At 43.7% G+C, this 19453-nt stretch overlaps 1 non-coding gene across 1 annotated transcript; it reads left to right on the plus strand.

Annotated features, from left to right (window-relative positions):
* Positions 1-296: 296 nt before the first annotated feature.
* LOC133781168 (small nucleolar RNA R71) lies at positions 297-403 on the plus strand. The gene has a single exon (XR_009869961.1). It is a non-coding gene; the product is annotated as a small nucleolar RNA R71 (small nucleolar RNA).
* Positions 404-19453: the final 19050 nt, after the last annotated feature.

Below are 19453 nucleotides of genomic sequence, written 5' to 3' on the forward strand. Positions count from 1 at the left end.
GGTTTTGAACTTGCATAGCTTGAGATGGGAGTGTAGTCTTTTGTAATTGCTTTGTCAAGGCTACTACTTGAGCTGTAAGCATGGATATAGCATCCAATTCCATCATTCCAGCCACCTTCTTTGGTTGTCCCCTTTCATTTGGCCATTGGTAATTATTCATTGCCACCTCCTCTAATAGCTCATATGCCTCATTAGCACTCTTACTCATAAAGGCACCTCCCGCTGCGGCATCTATAATTGGCCTCGTGGCTCCATTCAACCCATTATAAAAATTATGCACAAGCATCCACTTTTCTATTTCATGGTGTGGACACTTCCTTAACAACTCCTTAAAGCGCTCCCAAGAATCATACAGTGACTCTCCATCCAACTGATAAAAATTATTAATCTCTCCCCTTAGTTTGGCGACCTTCACTGGAGGAAAGAACTTGGCAAGGAACTTCTGAGCTAACTCCTCCCATGTAGTGATAGAATTCACTTGTAAGGATATCAGCCAACTCTTCGCCCTATCCCTCAATGAAAATGGGAATAACCTCAATCATATAGCATCGTCACTCACCCCATTCATCTTGAACGTAGCACATAACTCCAGAAAATTAGCTATGTGTAAATTGGGGTCCTCCGTTGGCATACGTCCAAATTGAACAGTTGACTGAACCATCTGAAGTATTGCAGGCTTAATCTCAAAATTGTTGGCAGCAATTGTTGGAGGTCTAATGCATGAATGCCCTACTGTAACAGTAGGAAGTACATAATCTCTTAAAGTTCTTGGTCCTTGCTCCCTTGGAATTTCTGCAGCCCCTTGACCACTATTAGGACCATTTCCCAAATTATCAGCCATGGTAAATTCCAATCTCCTTTTTATTTTCCGGTTCTATCTGCACGTTCTTTCAATTTCTCGATCTATTGGTATAATCTCATTTTTTCTATTGCTTCGCATATACCAACAAGTCCTAAAACACAATAGAACCTTGATCCAAATAAATGTTAACAGAAATTAAATAAAATAAAATAACCAAATTAGAACAAATAACAATAACTGTGATATTGGAATATAAGTCCCTGACAACGGCGCAAAAAACTTGATCTGAATTTTCTGTACGTAAGTATACGTAGTCGTGTCAAGTAGTAAATTCTGGAAGAATGGATATCGTCCCACAGAGTCTATCTCCCAAGTACCACTAATTTATTTTCAAATTCTATTTGGTTAATTAAAATTTAAGTGAACAATTAAAAATAAAAGAAATACTATAAACTACAAACCAAAATTAATGAACTTGAAACAAAACAATGAATCACTACTTGAAAATCAATAATAAAAACAACCTAGGAATTAATTTCATCAACTGTTCATTCTATTAATTTGAATAATCAATTCTAAATCTCTTCTTTCTATTCTAATAGCAGGTTAATATAATCGATTCCTATTCTTTTTCAAGATATAAGATCTCAATCTATATGCAGGTTTTCAACATTTCTGTGATAAACTTGAACATATAAAATGCATTAAACCTGGAAACCTAATTACTACACAAGTCATATAGGTACTTTCGTCTAATATGCACCCTATGTCCATACAATGATAGCATATTCAATTCTCATCTTTCAAATTTTGAATTAAAACCGTTAAATCAAGCAAATAGTGATCAAGTATTTACTAGCATTAAACACACATCATATAGATTAGAATAGAAAAGAAGTATCAATAGAAAATCATAATAAAATTAAATAGAAATCCCAGTGACTACATTAATTCCTAGATAAAAGAAATTAGTTCATAAATACCATGATGAAAATAAACTGCAAATAATTGTTCATAAAATTAACCTCAGAATTCAGATGAAAAACAGAGAAAATAATTACAGCAACCTCTTTTTATCTAGGGTTTATAAAACTTCCGTCCTCCTATAATCGCAGAATAATGTCCCTTAAATAGCCCTCCACGGTTCCCAAGTGAAAAGACCAGATTGCCCTTCAAAAAGTGGTCTAAAATCTGAAAATCGCATCACCAGCGCTATAGCGCTGTATTTGTAGCGCTGTAGCGCTATTGTTAATGGCAAAATGCTTCAAAATTTGGTGCACTAGCATTGTAGCGCTATTATTGTAGCGCTGTAGCGCTAAAGTCAGAGCCAAAACACCTGAGAATTTGTTTACTAGCGTTGTAGCGCTCTTGTTGTAGCGCTGTAGTGCGGCTTGACTGTTCATGATAGCGCTGTGGCGCTGCATTTATAGTGCTGTGGCGCTAAAGTCAAATTCCATCTTCCGTCGAAGTCCTTCTTAGTGCTACGACGTTCCCTTGATAACGCTATAGCGCTATTAACAGCACCCAAAATTGCACATATCAATCCCGAAAAACCCGATTTTGTTCCACTTTCACTCCTTTTCACTCTTTTTACCAACTTAGCATGGAAAACCTGAAACATGAACAAACGAACATAATTCTGAAATAAAATAATCCTAAACTAACGAAAAACACCCTAAAAACTAGAACATAAACGAGCCTAAAACTCGTTTATCATACATAAGCCTGTTATAGCTTAGATGCACATAGTACCCCCTCCAACTAAATAAACATACACTAATAGACTTAGGCCACACAAGCAAGTGACTCAATTACATAACAAATTTCCACCATAATTGAGCACCTTGCATTCCAAAAAAATATATAAGGAAGTAGAATAATGCAGAACTGAGATAACAATTTCAATGATGTGCCTCATTGATTTATACTACTGACATTCTTCAACATGAATCAAGTCTAAATAGTGTTTAAAGTTGATTTGAATAACTACCTTAGTCAACGTATCAACTGGATTCTCATATGTACTAATCTTTTTAGCTTGAATTTCTTTCTTGGAAATGACTTCCCTTATAAAATGTAACTTGATATCAATGTGTTTTGACCTCTCATGAAACATGAGATTTTTCATGAGATGCAAAGCACTTTGACTATCACAATGGACATATATGTCTTATGATTTTATCCTCAATTCATTGCAGAAACCTTTTAACCCAATGACTTCTTTTATAGCCTCAGTAGTTTCCATATACTCTGCCTTTGTTGAAGATAGGGCCACAACTTTCTGTAGATTAGACTTCAAGCATACATAGCTCCCTAGGACAATAAACACACATCCAGTTTTGGATTTTTCGCGTGTCTATATTCCCTACATAATCAGAATCCACAAAACCAATAACATCTTATTGTGTAATTCCTTCTTTACCACATAGAAGGACAACATTCTGAGTTCCTTTGATGTATCTTAGTATCCACTTGGTTGCTATCCAATGTTCTGCACCAGGGTTTGCCATATATTTGCTAACAGCACTCATTTCCTGAGCTAAATCAAGTCTAGTTGAGACCATAGCATACATGAGACTTCCAACACATTGAGCATAAAGAACCTTTTTCATATACTTTCTTTGTTCTTCTGTTTTTGGTGACTAATTCTGAGACAACTTGAAGTGATGTCCCAAGGGAATGGAAACAGATTTGGCATTTTCCATATCAAATTTCTCTAGAATTTTCATCACATATCCTTTCTGTGTCATTTTAATTGTCCCAACTCTTGGCCTTTCAATTTCAATCCCCCAAAAATCCTACCTGCATGTTCTATATCTTTCATCTCAAGCTCATTATGCAACAAATTTTTCAACTTACAAATTGATTCTTTGCAACTACCAACAATTAGAATATCATCTACATATAGGAATAGGCGTATTTCTTTGTTGTAATATACACAAGGATCGAAGTTACTTCTACTGAAACTTATTTTTGTCATAAACTCATGAAATCTCAAGTTCCATTGTCTAGGAGGTTGCTTGGGCCATAAATGGACTTTCTTAAGAGACATACTTGATCTGAATCTTTGGTTTCAAAACCTTCTAGTTGTTGCATAAATATTTCTTCTTCAATATTCCCATGTAAGAATTCAGTCTTTACATCCATTTATTCCACGTCTAAGTTAAATTGTTTTGCATTGGCTAATACAATTCATATTAAGAACTGTTTCACAATAGGAGAGAAAATATCATTGTAATATGTTTACCCAAAAACAACAGCTGATGATGTGGCAAGAATTTCTCACACGTGGTTGACACGTGGCAGAGTCAAAATGAAGAGGTGTTGATCACTTATCGACCAACTCCCTGATGCTTTATCAAACCTCACGATTAGATGCGATCAGATTGGTCGTATGCTTTGGTTTATTTAATTAAAAGATAGTAAGCTTATAATAACTACATTGATTATTTCTTCTTTATTGCCTTGATACACAGATATTAAGGATAGTTAAGGACCATTGGCCCATGTAATCCCCCTTGAGCCTATAAATATGCATGAGAGAGCTGAAGGATGGGATTTTTGACTTTTGAAACTTTTTTCTGAATACTGAGGGAAAGAGCGTATAGTGCGATTATCCTCTAAAAAGTTGTATTTTCTCCTAAGGCTTGTGAAATTCAAGAACAGTAGTTCCTTCATCACGACATTTAGATTCAATATCAATAATAACACTAAGTGGACGTAGGTCATTACCATTCATTGGGGCCGAACCACTATAAATCATCTGTGTCATTTCTTTACCATGGGATTTCATTCTTGATTATCATTCTGGTGCCGTTGGCCAAATTGAGGGTCAACATTCTGGTGCTTTCATTGAGAGTCTTAATCAAGAAGCTGCAAGAAAATTGAATTCCAAAGACATCTAAGAAAGCTGGATCGGCCGCTGGCGCTGCACCATCTCAACCTCCTCCTCCAAATGTGGCGGAGAATGAACGACATTTAGAGTTTGAAGAGGAGGAGTTGGATACGGAAACACTGAGGGCAACACTGGGGGTGTTGCAGGATGAGTTGGCCAATCAAGAGAACGCAGCAGAGACAATGGCCCTGCAGCAGAGAGAAATTGAACGTCAGCGCCAGGAGCTGAGTGATCGGCAGGTGGACATGGACCGTCGGCAGAGGGATGCCATGGCCGCTCTCGAGGCAGCCATTCAATTGGATTGAGGACAGGCTATGCCGAACTCTCAGTCGGATCAGCCACCGAGCGCACCACCACAGCGGGCTCCCAATCCAAGTCCTCCGCTCTAGCCAGTAAGCCCCCAAAGGCCGGAGCAGCCACCTATGGCTTTGGATGATGTCCCAATTCGGGATCCTGAGCAGCAGCCTCCATCTCAAGCTAGTTGAGGAAATCTCTAGCGCCAGAGGCAGAATAGGTCGGGCAACTGCCCCGCAGCCCTAGACACCCAGGGGATGAAGAGCCAAATCCACCGAGCAGGGAGAAGCGTCCTTTTGCTAACAGAAGGAACAACGATTCAAGCTCTACGGTTAGAGGCCCCTCATGTCATAACAATGCACGAGGAACCAACAAACAGCGCAGGCCTCCTCCTGATGCTCGGAAGATGCCAGCCCAAGGAGGAAATAGTGTGAACAGCCGGTCACGCCGTAGTCGGCCACATTTTAGAGATAGCCACGACTATAATGAAGCCGATTCTGGCAGAGAGAATACCATTTGGAGGAATGGGGAAACAGGTGGAGGCAGGAGCCCCCCACCTAGAGAAGATAGGCCAACAAGCCATAATGTTGGGGGGCAACCCAGACAAAACAACGTCTTTGATCGGCTAGGAGTTAGCGAGTAGAGGTGCAGGGATGAAGATTTTAGGGACGTGCTCAACGACCATCGTGAGAGACACGATGAGTACGCTCCTCCGGCACCAGTCACCCCAGCGATCCCAGAAGCGGTTCAGGCTCAGATTGATGCTCTGAACCAGGCAGTACAATAGCTGGTCGGGGGTCGAACATCCCACATAGAGTACGATCGGAGGAGGGGCACTCCGTTTGTACAAATGATATTTGTTGCGGAAACCCCTAGTAAATTTAAAATGCCAACACTGCCAAACCTTGATGGGTACAGAGACCCAGTATCTCATGTAAAAAAATTTGAGATACAAATGGACATACAAAAAGTGTCAGACAATGCCCGCTGCAGGGTCTTCCTGGCAACACTGTCTAACACCGCCCAGGAGTGGTTCTTTAAGTTCCCTTCTGCTAGTATAGTATCCTGGGAAATGTTCGTGAAGGAATTTTACGGGCAGTACTATGCGGGTCGTGTACACCCCACTAAGGCCAACCAGCTGGTCAAGATACGCCAGAAGGAGGGAGAGCCCTTGAAGGAGTATGTCCAGCGCTTCATGTGAGTAGCAGCTGGAGCCAAGATAGTGGGGGACGAGGGAAAAATGATGGCCCTAACCGCTGGGGTTAGACACCATTCTATCCTCTGGAGTAGCCTATGAAAGAATGGGGTAAGAAGTACCCAGGAGTTTTTGGATCGAGCTGATCGATATATAAATCTCGAGGACGCGATAGCCAATGAGGGGAAATCACCAACGAAGGACAAGGGGCCAAAGGAAGAACCCGCCAAGGCCACCAACGAGTCGAAGAAACCCAATGGCAACGGCAATAGAAATGGTGGAAAATGGGCGAGCAATGAGTCGTTAGCTTTTGAGAATAAACGCCCCAAAGGCAATAGATACGAACCGAGATTTACCAACTACACGATCCTTGTCGAAAGTCGAGCAGAGGTCTATCAGGCGACCAGCTCTAGTGTTCCTTATAAGCGACCCGCACCTATAAGGAAGGATATCTCCAAGAGAGATACCACAAAATTCTATCATTTTCATAACGACTACGGACATGACACTAATCAGTGTAACTAGTTGAAGGATGAAATTGAGTTCCTGATCAGACCGGGACATCTAAGGAGATATGTGCGAGCCGCAGGAGGGTCTCAACGAGAGGCTCAAGGTGGCAACAAGCAGGCGCCTCCACGCCAATGCTCGCCACCTTTACAGCCAGCTCCTGTGGCAGGCACGTTACTCACCATCTATGGTGGCCCACACCTTGCAGGGGAGAGTGGGAAGGTAAGGTAACGATACGCTCAAACCCTACGCCACGACCAGGACATCGAGATGATGAGTGTGGAGGATCGAGCACCAAAGAAGGCTCGAATAGAGAAGGAATTAATAACCTTCTCTAAGGACGATGCCCATCACGTACGATTCCCACACTCTGATCCGCTGGTCGGTGACGTTAAAATTGCCAACATGATGATAAAGAGGGTGTTGGATGACACATGAAACTCAGTCAACATCCTATACAAGTCTTCACTAGAAAGAATGAAGTTGTCCGTCAAGGACCTGGAGCCATGTAACCAAACCATTTATGGTTTTTCTGGCGAATGGCTCACCCCAACTAGGTCAATTAGGCTCCCAGTGACGGCAGGTACTGCACCTGCAAACAGGACATTACTCACTACTTTCATAGTAGTTGATTGTCCTTCAGCATATAATGTTGTAATTGGGAGGCCAATTTTGGTCGACCTACGAGCCGTCACCTAGCCATGAAATTCCCAACTGACGCAGGGATAGGATGTGTGTTGGGAAATCATCGGGAAGTGAGGGAGTGCTACAACGCCTCAATAACTAAGGAAAAGAAAGGTATATCGAGGGAAATTGCCGGAAAAGAGTTACAAATGGCGGCTGATGTACAAGCCCAATTAGGCGATGATGTCACCAAATAGGGCGTTGCCCAAAGTGAGGACAAAGATTTAGATCCTTGCTTTGGGGATTTTGATGAAGAGATAGGACCCATCGAGGACCTTGAAGAGGTCCAACTCGATGAAGAAAATCCGACCTGGGTTGTGAAAGTCGGTAAAAACTTAGAGACAACAACAAAACAAGCACTGGTGGAATTTTTGAAGGAAAACTAGGAAGTCTTTTCCTAGTCGCACAAAGACATGGTCGGAGTAGACCCTGCAGTCATTAGCCATGTCCTGAACATAGACAAAAGTTTTCCACCGACACAACAAAAAAAGAGGCTGCTCGACAAAGATAGATCAAAGGCCCTAAAAGAAAAAGTCAAGAAGCTGAAGAAGAATGGATTCATCAGGGTAGCGTTTTATCCATCATGGGTCTCTAATCCTGTGCTAGTTCCCAAGCCGAATGGAAAATGGCGAACATGCGTGGATTTCACAGACCTTAATAAAGCCTGCCCTAAAGATTGTTTCCCACTCCCTAAAATCGACCAACTGGTCGATGCCACTATAGGGCATGAGATTCTCTCATTCATGGATGCATACTCTGGGTATAATCAAATCAGTATGCACCCATCTGATGAGGATCGCAGTAGCTTTCGGACTGACATAGGGCTTTACTGTTACAAAGTAATGCCCTTCGGTTTGAAAAACGCTGGTGCAACTTACCAGCGACTGGTCAAAACCACATGTTTAAGGAGCTGATCGGCATAAACATGGAGGTATATGTCGATGACATGCTGGTTAAGTCGAAGAAGGAAGACGGGCATATAGGGGATTTGCAAGAATGCTTCAACGTCTTGAACAAATATCAGATGAAGCTGAATCCCTTCAAATGCTCCTTCGAAGTAGGATCAGGGAAGTTCTTGGGATTTATAGTAAACTCACGAGGAATTGAGGCCAGCCTCGAGAAGATAAAATCCCTAGTCGATATGAAATCGCCAGCAAAGATCAAGGATGTTCAAAGCTTAAATGGAAGGATTGCTGCTCTCAGTAGATTTATTTCCAAATCAACAAACAAATGTGTCCCATTCTTTAATCTACTCAGAGGCAACAAGAAATTCAAATGGACAGAGGAGTGCGAGCAGGCTTTTCAAGCATTGAAGACACACATGTCGCAACCACCAGTCCTATCAAAGCCGGTTGATAAAGAAACTTTGTTCATCTACTTGGCGATCACAGAATACGCTGCTAGTGCTGTCTTAGTAAGAGAAGAAGAAGGCGTATAGAAGGCTATTTATTATGTAAGCAAGAGGCTAATTGGAGCGGAGCTGCGCTATCCTCCTATTGAAAAGTTAGCCTATTGCTTAATTTTAGCCTCCAGGAAGTTGCGACCTTATTTTCAAGCTCACCCAATCACAGTTTTGACTGACCAGCCTCTACGGCAAGTTCTGCAGAAGCCAAAAGCCGCAGGCAGATTATTGAAATGGGCGGTCGAACATGGGAAGTTCAATATCTCTTACTTTCCATGAGCAGTGATAAAAGGGCAAGCCCTGGCTGACTTCATCGCAGAGTTCACTGGGCTTCCAGATAGCGAGATTCCAGAAGCACCTGAAGAACCTTCGCCTCAAAGCCAAACTCCCTCATGGAAGTTGTTCACATACGGCTCCTCTAATGAACATCACGCATGAGCAGGTGTGATTTTGATAACGCCTGAAGGGTATCGATTTCACTACGCAATCATGTTTGACTACACTGCTTATAACAACGAGGTTGAGTGTGAAGCACTGCTTGCTGGGTTATGATTGGCCAGGGACATGAACATAAAGGTACTTGACATCTACAGCGAATCTTAGCTGGTAGTAAATCAGATCATGGGAGAATACCAGGGCCAAGGTTTAAAAATGGTTGCTTACTTAAACAAAATGAAGGATCTATCAGCATAGTTTGACAAGTACACCTTTCAGCAAGTACCTCGCGATCAGAATTCAAACGTTGATGCTTTGTCCAAATTAGCAAGGGCAAAGGATGCTAATACTCTGAACATAGTGCCAGTTGAATGACTATATGTGCTTAGCATCCAAGTAGAGGAGACCTCTTTGGAGATCCAGGCAGTCGATACATGGATGGCACCATACATAATGTACCTTACGCAGGGCGTCTTACCAGCGGATCGAAACAAAGCTAGGACCCTTTAGTGGTAGGCTGCTAGGTATATCCTGGTCGATGGAATTTTGTATCGAAGGGGATACTCAATGCCACTCCTCAGATGTATTTCGAAAGAGAAGGCCAAGGAATTGACGAAAGAGGTACACGAAGGCTTTTGTGGGGACCATGCTGGGGGGCAGAGCTTATCAAAAAAAATCCTAAGGCAAGGATACTTCTGGCCAACAATGAATGAAGACTGGATGGAATTTGTGTGAAGGTGTGACAAGTGTCAGAGGTTCTCCAAAATTCCACGAGCATCCCCTAATGAGCTAACACAGATGCAAATTCTGTGGTTGTTTGCAGTCTGGGGTATAGATTTAATCGGATCTCTGCCTATAGGAAAGGGCAGCGTCAATTACGCTATGGTTGTAGTTGATTACTTCACCAAATGGGCCGAAGCTGAGCCATTCGCAACCATAACGAACAAGAAAGTTCTTGATTTCTTGGTTAAAAATATTGTGCGTCGCTATGGATTGCCAAGAAAAATTGTCTCAGACAACGACATGTAGTTTGATAGTGATCTGTTCACGGATTTTTGCGAACGACGTGGAATTATCAAGAGCTTTTCTTCAGTCCCTCATCCTCAAGAAAATGGACAAGTCGAAGCAGTCAAGAAAATGCTAAAGGATACTCTGAAGAAAAGACTTGAAGAAGCTAAGGGGGCATGGCCGGAGCAATTTCCTGAGGTACTTTGGTTGTACAGAACTTCTCATCGAACAGCAACTGGCCATACTCAATTTTCCTTGGCTTATGGATACGAGGCTATGCTGCCTGTTGAGTTAGATCCGGCGTCACATCATAGAATAACGTACGATCAAGGCTCTAATAGCAAGCTATTAATGGAGTCCCTGGATTTGATCGATGAAAAGCGTGAGCAAGCCCAACTTCGAGTAGCAGCTTACCAGCAAAAAGTCGCTCGGTATTTCAATTCTAAAGTGCGTGAAAGGAAATTCAATGTTGGAGATATAGTACTTCGAAGATTTTTCCTTAACACCCGCGACCAGACTGCTATAGTACTCGGACCTAATTGGGAAGGACCATACCAGATTGAAGAAGTCCTCTATCCAAGCACCTATAAACTTGCTCGCTTAAATGGAGATCTCATTCCTCGCTATTGGAATGGAGAACACCTGCGCAAGTACTATCAATAAATAATTCTTCTTAAAGAATTGGCTTGTATTAATTTTACTTTTTACAAGTTATGAAAAAGGGTTGGTCATTTTACGTGACTGATCGCTTATAAGTGTAAGATCTTGTTGATCACTCATACAGACATGTTTTGTCCATTTATTACGAGAAATATAAGGGACTGTGCACAGCTAGTCATTCTTGCCAATTATTGTATTTATTACAAGTATTTGCTCATTACGTGTGTTGTTTTGTTGTATTATTGTTTTAAATTCTTTACTCCGAGCAGTAATGTTCGAACAGGTTTTGGTCAAGGAAAGTGACCAAGGACCTAAAGTTCCTCAATCACTTGGGGGGCATATAAGGCATCTAGTAAGCAAAGCATATCAAAAGGTATGTAAACACATGAGCAAAAGAAGTGAAAGCATGCTAGGGTACTTAGAGTATTTTTCAAAATTTTGTTATTTTGTCAAATCAATCCAAAATACTATGATAAGTTCGGTCATGCCAACAGATATTATAATAACATAAAAATATTATAATATCAAAATAAATTCTTTTACACCACGAGCAGTGACTGCTCGGATGTAATTGTTTAATAAAAAGGGAAAAGCTGCCCGTGCAGCAATAAAAGTTTAAACATAAATTGTTTGTACATCATGACACGTAGGTCATATAGTTCAAAAATAAAAAGATAAGATTAAGAAGTAGCCGGGGGGTCCTGTGGTGATTTATGTTGCTGCTGCTCGACAGTAACTCCAGCCTCTTCTCGGGCACCCTCGATACCGGTTGCTAAAGAAATATCTGGAGACCTTGGAGTTGTTTCTTCTTCCAGGTGAGCAACACACCTAGCTAGCTCCGCCTCCTTGATATGGTCTGGAAGATAGGAGAAATTAGCACTGGGGTTGCTTTTCCAGTACAGGTAAAAGCATTCGAACGCGGCCCCTTCATAGTCTTCGAGATTGCAGGCATTTTGTTCCTCCAGTGCAGTGACTTCTTTGCGGCTTATCTCCATCTTAGCTTAAAGCTTGTGGGCTTCTCGGTAGTTTATGAGTGAAGTCTCTTTGTACTGCTCCTTAGAAGCAATGATCTTGGCAATGCTCGCCTCTTTCTTCTTCAACTCCTCTTCGAGAGAGGCGAGTTTGGCCTCGGTCACTTGCAGCTCCTCGATGTGCTTCGCCTCGGCTTCTGTAACGCCCTGGTTACCCCAGAACAGTTACGGTGAACGGTGAACCAGAAATTTGACCCGCTACCCGAGTCCTTTGGTTAAAAACGTGATCTAAGCGTTAATATCAGGTTAAGGTGGAAAACCAGTAAAAAGGAAAGGGTACATTTCGTTAAGTAAAGAAACTACTCATGAGCCTTTCAAAATGTTTACAAGTAGTTCGTGATACAAAAGAGTCGCTACAGTTCCAAATTTACAATCCCCTCCGGCCTAAGCGGCAAAAATAGGGTAAACCCCTAGTCCCTCTGAGAACTCCTTGACCGTGGCGGTCAAGCGGCCCTGTATGTACACAACACCACCCAAGCTCTTCACTCAGGGCTGGTTAAGCTTCTCCTTTCCCTTACCTGCACCACATAGCACCCATGAGCCAAGGCCCAACAAGAAAACACAATAAAACATGATATAATATCAACAACGGTCGTAATAACCACTCAGGACTATCAGTCCAACTAGTAGGTGACAATAGCCAAAAGTCACAATAAAGAGCATCGTTCCTTCTAGCCATGTGACGATAGGATCACCAGGGCTTAGCTGAGAAGGAGTTCTTTCATAAGTTGGTTAGGACAGGTGCATGGTGATTAGTCACCAACATAACCTTCCTCTCGACCCTAGAGTCGAAACCATGGACAACGTCCCTTAGCCATGTGACGAACAGTCACCGGGGTCATATACCTTGGCTATAGTCATCTGGTCGTAGACCAGGCAAGAACTTATAAGTTCTTCGACCTTAGGGTCGGTCCCGCATTAATGCCATAGAGCCATTCAATGCGTGATCATCGACTTTAGAGTCGGTCCCTGACTAGTCAGTGTCTCAAACAGGTAATCAGCGTTTACTAGCGTTTAATATGCAATCCATGTCCACATATATCAACCAACATGCCTCAATGTTAAACCATGCATGTCATATACCTACACAGGGTGCAACTGTATCTATACACTGTTTTCTTACCTCAGGTTCGAGCGAGAAGTACGATAAAGACGACTCCTGAGAACGATCGATCTTTTAGTTCCTTAGCGGTTACCTAATCACAACCAATTATAACCTCCATTAATGAGAATCCATAATAATAGGGTCTTAACCTAAGCGCCACCCTCGGGACCTCGAAACATGCCCACACGGTGAGTAGATTCGATCCCGGGCCTTAAGGATTGAAACCCCAAGTCAAAAACCCTTAAAAACACTCAAAACGGGACTTAGAAGGAACAGGGTAGCGCTACAGCGCTCAACCCCTAGCGCCACATCGCTATACTCAGAACCGCCCAAGTGTAAGAAAGCCCCCTGAGGAGCGCTATAGCGCCCCAAGGTGGGCGCTGTAGCGCTACCTCTAGACCCAATCTCCCCTTGTTACACCCAGATTTCGAACTATGTTAAATATGACCTCGAAAGTTGGATTCGCAAATAAGTGGACTCATAAGGTTGGAAACATGCTCCAGGATTGAATGTCGAGCCTGCAGGACATAGACGACCTCGAGTATGGTGACCTCGAAGTATTCATGATCTCGAAAGATAGCTCCGGGAACGCTCTCATCTTCAGGGATGACCTCACAAGCTATATATTAAGACCCTTATTGAAGAGCCAGGGCGTGCGTCCCACGAAAAAGAAAGGAGCGTGGATAATTTTTTGAAAATCCCGAAAATCAAGGGAAAAGAAAGTGGTGGTTAACTAGGAAAGGCAGCCTTGGGTTTCGTGCATTTATCAAGGCCCATGTTTTTTACCCGAAAACTTAGTGTACAAGAAACGTCGCCTAAAACATTTTCAAAACCCAGAAAATAGGAACCTCACTCAAATATGAAAACTGGGTATAAGCCAGTGATGAAAATCCAGTATGGAAGTCTAAAAAGCATAAGAGCCTATCGGATCAAAACCTCCTATCATATTATGCTAAGGATGTAAACTAGTATATACACATACACAGCAAGAACAGTTTGAATAAAAACTGACAAAATGGGAAACAAAGATTGCATACTTACACAATAATGGCGATTGCAGAGAGATTGTCGATTGAAGAAGAGGTTGCAAATACGAACTCACGGACTCGAACAGACAGGGGTATCTTTGTTTCTTTGGCCGAGAAAACATGCACAGAATGGAAACTTTTTAAAGAGGTCTCTGGTTTCGTTTTTCTTCTTTTTGCTTTTGGTGAACGAAGGTAAAAATGAAGATGAAGAGTGGGGTCTTGTATATATAGATGGAAAAAGGGGGATTAATCCGGGTGTTGAATGAAATCCTTGCTAGATCGGACGGATGGGAATCAATGACAAGATGGCGCTGAAAAGGTGGCAGACGGATGATCGTGGGCATGTTTCCAAGGTACTCAAGTACCAAAAATGAGCAATACCCAGCTGACGCGTGTCCATTTTCAAAAGTGTGGCAGTACAGTTCTCAAAGAAATTAGTTCAAAAGTTTCCTTCTCTTAGGATTCGAACAAATACTTTTGAGGGGGCAAGATGTTACACCCAGATTTTGAGCTATGTTAAATATGACCTCGAAAGTTGGATTCGCAAATAAGTGGACTCATAAGGTTGGAAACATGCTCTAGGATTGAATGTCGAGCCTGCAGGACATAGACGACCTCGAGTATGGTGACCTCGAAGTATTCATGATCTCGAAAGATAGCTCCGAGAACGCTCTCATCTTCAGGGACGACCTCAGATCAGGGGTCCCGAGCTCGACGCACATACGATCTCGAAAGCCATGTGGCCTCGGGAGACGTTTCTAGCTCGATAGATGACGGGAAACCTGGGAAGCTAAAGCCTTAGAGATACGCGATAACCACCTTGAATATCTGCAAGTGTTATAAATACGAGATGTAATCCTCATTTATTATTGTAAATCCCTTAGAATCGTGGGATATTATTTGGCCAGTTATACGTCTCCTGGTCTTCAGGGGACGTTTCCTTTTATATCTGATTATAGGCATTTAAAGCCATTTATTTTATTTATACAAAAAGAGTAACTACCCAAAATATGTGGGATAGTATTCTTCGATCCTCTCTATAAATAGAGAGGGCATGCACCATTGTAAAGAACCGAAATTCTGATCCTTGAGAGAAAACTCTGAAGAATTCATTCCTGAAGAATTCTCAGAGATAATCTTGAGTTTAATAACAGAGACTCGTGGACTAGGCAGATTTAACTGCTGAACCACATAAAAATCGTGTGTTTATATTGTTTTATTTCAATTGGCCATTATCAGTTATTGTTTATGTGCTCTTCTTTCACTTTTTGACGAAAAACGGCGTCAACAGTTTGGTGCTTTCATTGAGAGCCTTAAGCATTCATCCCTGAGAAAATCATGGCCACAAACAATCAGAACACCCCTGAGGAAAATTACCCAAGACGTCCTGGAAAACAACCAATGGAGAACCCGAATGTTGAAGAGAGAAGTGGGTCCTCTGATTCCCGGGGACCACCTCCTCCACCAAGAGATGAGGATATGTACTACAATTCTGAGCGGTACGTTCCTATTGTGGAACTTGAAAACCGACAACTGAAGCAGCTGTTGGCAGAAGCCAACAAACGGAATGAGGAGTTGACAAGGATAGCTGTAGAGGCGCAGGTGGCTCAGCCCCTGCCTCCGCGCGAAAACCAAGTCCCTCCTCCAAGGGACGTACATGTTCCTCCCTGGCGGCCCCGCGGGCGTCCGCGAAAGGATGCTGCCACAAGGAGGCCGACTCAACCTCCGGCACCATCAGAGCCATCCGCTCCACCTAGGCCCCAGAGGAATACTCGAGCTCGGGTCCCGCCTCACCCGCCTGTGGAAGTGCCTACAGGAGCTGAGAATAACCGAACCCCTGCAGAGGCTCGGACTCAGGTACCTGGGAGCGCACCAAAGGCAACTGACCCATCTCGGGCAAATTCTGGACCCTCTAGGCCGCGACAAGGGTGGCAGCCACCGTCGTCTATACGGTTCCCTTCGTCACCCATAAGATATCCTTCGCCCTCACACAGAAACGCTCAACCTGTTCGAGATCAGGATCAAGGGCGTGCGGGGGAAAGACAAGGAAACAGGGAGACTTTCCAAGAGCGGAGAGGCACTCCATCTGAGAGAAGTCAGACGTCTCGGTCTCGTACTGCAGAGACGAGGCGACGTGGAAAGAATCCATCACGAAATAACCGAGCAATGAGTTTCACCAGTGATGAGTCCGGAGAGACCAGGTCCGTCAGTAAACACGACCGAGGTCGTAAGAATACTGGAAGTCGCAAGAGTCGTCCTGACCTGCGAAATCATCTGAATCAGAGTCGGGGGAATGGAGATCAAACAAATCCGGACCTGAGGGATCGCTTGAATAAGCGTAGAGATCCCTTGCGAAGACGCGAGCCTGGAATCACTATCAATGACAGTCAATTTCAGACAGCACCCCCTACTGACCCAGTCCAAGAAAGAATCGATCAGCTCGAAAGAGCCTTTAGGCTTTTAAAGAATGAACGAGGAAATGGTCGATATGAGGACTCTGATGAGGAGCTCGAGCCGTTTGCTCCCCATATTTCTGACACTCAATTCCCTCAAGGTTTTTGGATTCCTCACGTCCCTATGTTTGAAAGAAAGACTGACCCGTGTAGTCACCTAAGCACGTTCAACACTATCATGAGAGCCAGTAACGTGGGTTACGAGCTCAGGTGCATGTTGTTTCCAACATCATTGGCAGGACCTACCAAAAGTTGGTTCGAAAAGTATAAGAGACACTCAATAACCTCATGGGAGCAGTTGTCTAAAGACTTTAAGAAGCGGTTCAGAGAAATGGTAGGGGTCAGACCAGAGGCGTCCACCTTAACTAACATCCGGCAGCAACCGGGCGAAACATTGAAGAGTTACGAGCTTGGGATGTGGATGACAGTGGACACCTCATGGCTATCCAAGCTGGCGTATTACCGGGAAGTGCCCTTTGGGACGATATGCAAGGGAAACCGGTAAGGTCAATAACCGAGTTTAACAGACGAGCGCAGAGGTTTGTCAATGTAGAGGAAGCGAGGTCGACGCTCAAAGCGACCTCCCAGTCCAAAACTACAACGATAAACATCAACTCTTCCTCCACCTTGGCGGACCCAGCGACACCAAAGCCTGCCTCGGAGAACCCCTCCAAGAGGAAAAAGAATGAAGGAAGTAACCCCGAAGCTAAGGGAGGAAAGAAAAAGAAAGGGGAGAGGTATTTCTCCGTGTATAAGGTATACACCGAGATAAATGAGTCTCGGGAGAACATATATCTGGCTAATGAGAACCAAGTCCCCTCTAGGCACCCTGACCCGATGAGAAATCAAAAATCCAAGAGGGATTCCAGTAAATATTGTCGGTTCCACAGAGACACCGGACATACAACCGATGAATGTCGACAACTGAAGGACGAGATCGAAGGGTTGATCTCGAGAGGTTACTTCTGACATTATGTCAAAAACCAGAGTACTGGTCAGGCGGTTGTGAGCCAGAGAGTAGTCGCGCCTCCGACCATGCAGAACAATAACTCCCGAGCTCGGGAAGAGGACAGGCCCCCGCCGATTGATGGAGAGGATGTAATAACCATCTCGGGAGGGCCTCACCTCGCAGGAGGGGGCAGGAATGCCCAAAAGAGGTATGTTAACGAGTTGAAGACAGGGGACGGGTCTCCTTATGAACCCGAACCTAGGGCACCAAAAAGCCAGAGGATTGAAACACAACCAATAACATTCACCGAGGAAGACGCCTCTCATGTTCAGTTCCCTCATCATGATCCGCTGGTCATTACTCTTCAGTTGGCCAATAAAAGGGTTCACCGAGTTCTCATAATCAGAGCTCAGTCAACATCCTTTACAAAGCAACCCTAGAGAAGATGGGACTCTCCCTTCGCGACCTGAAAGAGTGTGCAACTACTTTGTACGGCTTTTCAGGAGAAGGAATTGCCTGTATGGGATCCATTGAGCTCCCCGTGACCTTGGGAGACTATCCAGTCTCGGTGACCAAGATAGTGGAGTTCGTGGTAGTAGACTTACCATCTGCCTACAATGTGCTGCTCGGTAGACCCGCCCTGGTCGAGCTGGGGGCAGTTTCATCGGTACGGAATCTAGCCCTTAAGTTCCCGACCCCCAGCGGAGTCGGGACATTAAAAGGAGACCAGTTGGCAGGGAGAGAATGCTATAGCATCTCCTTGAGGGGAAAGAAACAAACAAACGCTCAAGCACTCGTTATCATACAAAACAAAGACGGAACAGTTTTAGAAATTGACGAGGAGATTGATCCGAGGATTGAGGAGAAAGCTGACCTCGAACCTTTGGAGGAGCTCGAAGAAATTCAGCTCGAAGAAGCTGATACCTCGAAGAAAGTGAAGGTCGGAAAACACCTCCAAGATGAGGCAAAATAGCAATTAATTTGCTTTCTGAAGAAAAACCAGGATGTCTTCGTGTGGTCGCACTCAGACATGGTAGGAATAAGCCCGAATGTAGCAAGCCACGCTCTAAACATAGACAAAAGCTTTCCCCCAAAGCAACAAAAGCAAAGACAGCTGGACGAAAACAGAAAGAAAGCACTGAAGGAAGAGGTTGACAGGTTAAAGGCAAACCATTTCATTAGGGACGCCTTTTACCCTGACTGGGTAGCCAATCCAGTTTTGGTCCCGAAGCCCAATGGGACGTGGCAAACCTGTATTGACTACTCAGATCTCAACAAAGCTTGCCCAAAAGACTGTTTTCCGTTACCAAGGATTGACCAGCTCGTAGACGCCACGGCGGGGCATGGCCTGATGTCGTTCATGGATGCCTATTCTAGATATAACCAGATTCCCATGCATGCCCCCGACCAAGAACATACGAGCTTCATCATGGATAAAGGGCTATATTGCTATAATGTCATGCCATTTTGGCTCAAGAATGCTGGAGCCGCATACCAGCGGCTCGTAAACATGATGTTTTCAGAGCAAATAGGGAACAACATGGAGGTTTATGTTGATGACATGCTTGTGAAGTCTCAACTCAACAAGAACCATGTTGATGACCTCGAAGAGTGCTTCGGCGTGCTCAGGAAGTATAACATGAAGCTAAATCCTCAGAAGTGCACTTTTGGGGTATCTTCAGGGAAATTTCTGGGCTTTATTGTGAACTCCCGTGGAATCGAGGCTAACCCCGAAAAGATCAAGGCCCTGATTGACATGCCCTCACCTTGAAGGCACAAGGATGTCCAAAGTCTGACAGGCAGGATGGCGACCCTAAGCAGATTCATCTCGAAGTCTACAGATCGTGGTCTTCCATTTTTCAACTTGCTGAGAGGAGGTAAGAAGATTGAATGGACAGAGGAATGCGAGCTGGCCTTTCAGGAGCTCAAAAAGCACCTTGCGGAACCACCCATCCTGTCAAAACCTGAAACGGGGGAAATACTGTACCTATACCTTTCAACTACC

Source organism: Humulus lupulus, chromosome 5 (genome assembly GCF_963169125.1).
Source record: "Humulus lupulus chromosome 5, drHumLupu1.1, whole genome shotgun sequence".
Lineage (NCBI taxonomy): Eukaryota > Viridiplantae > Streptophyta > Magnoliopsida > Rosales > Cannabaceae > Humulus > Humulus lupulus.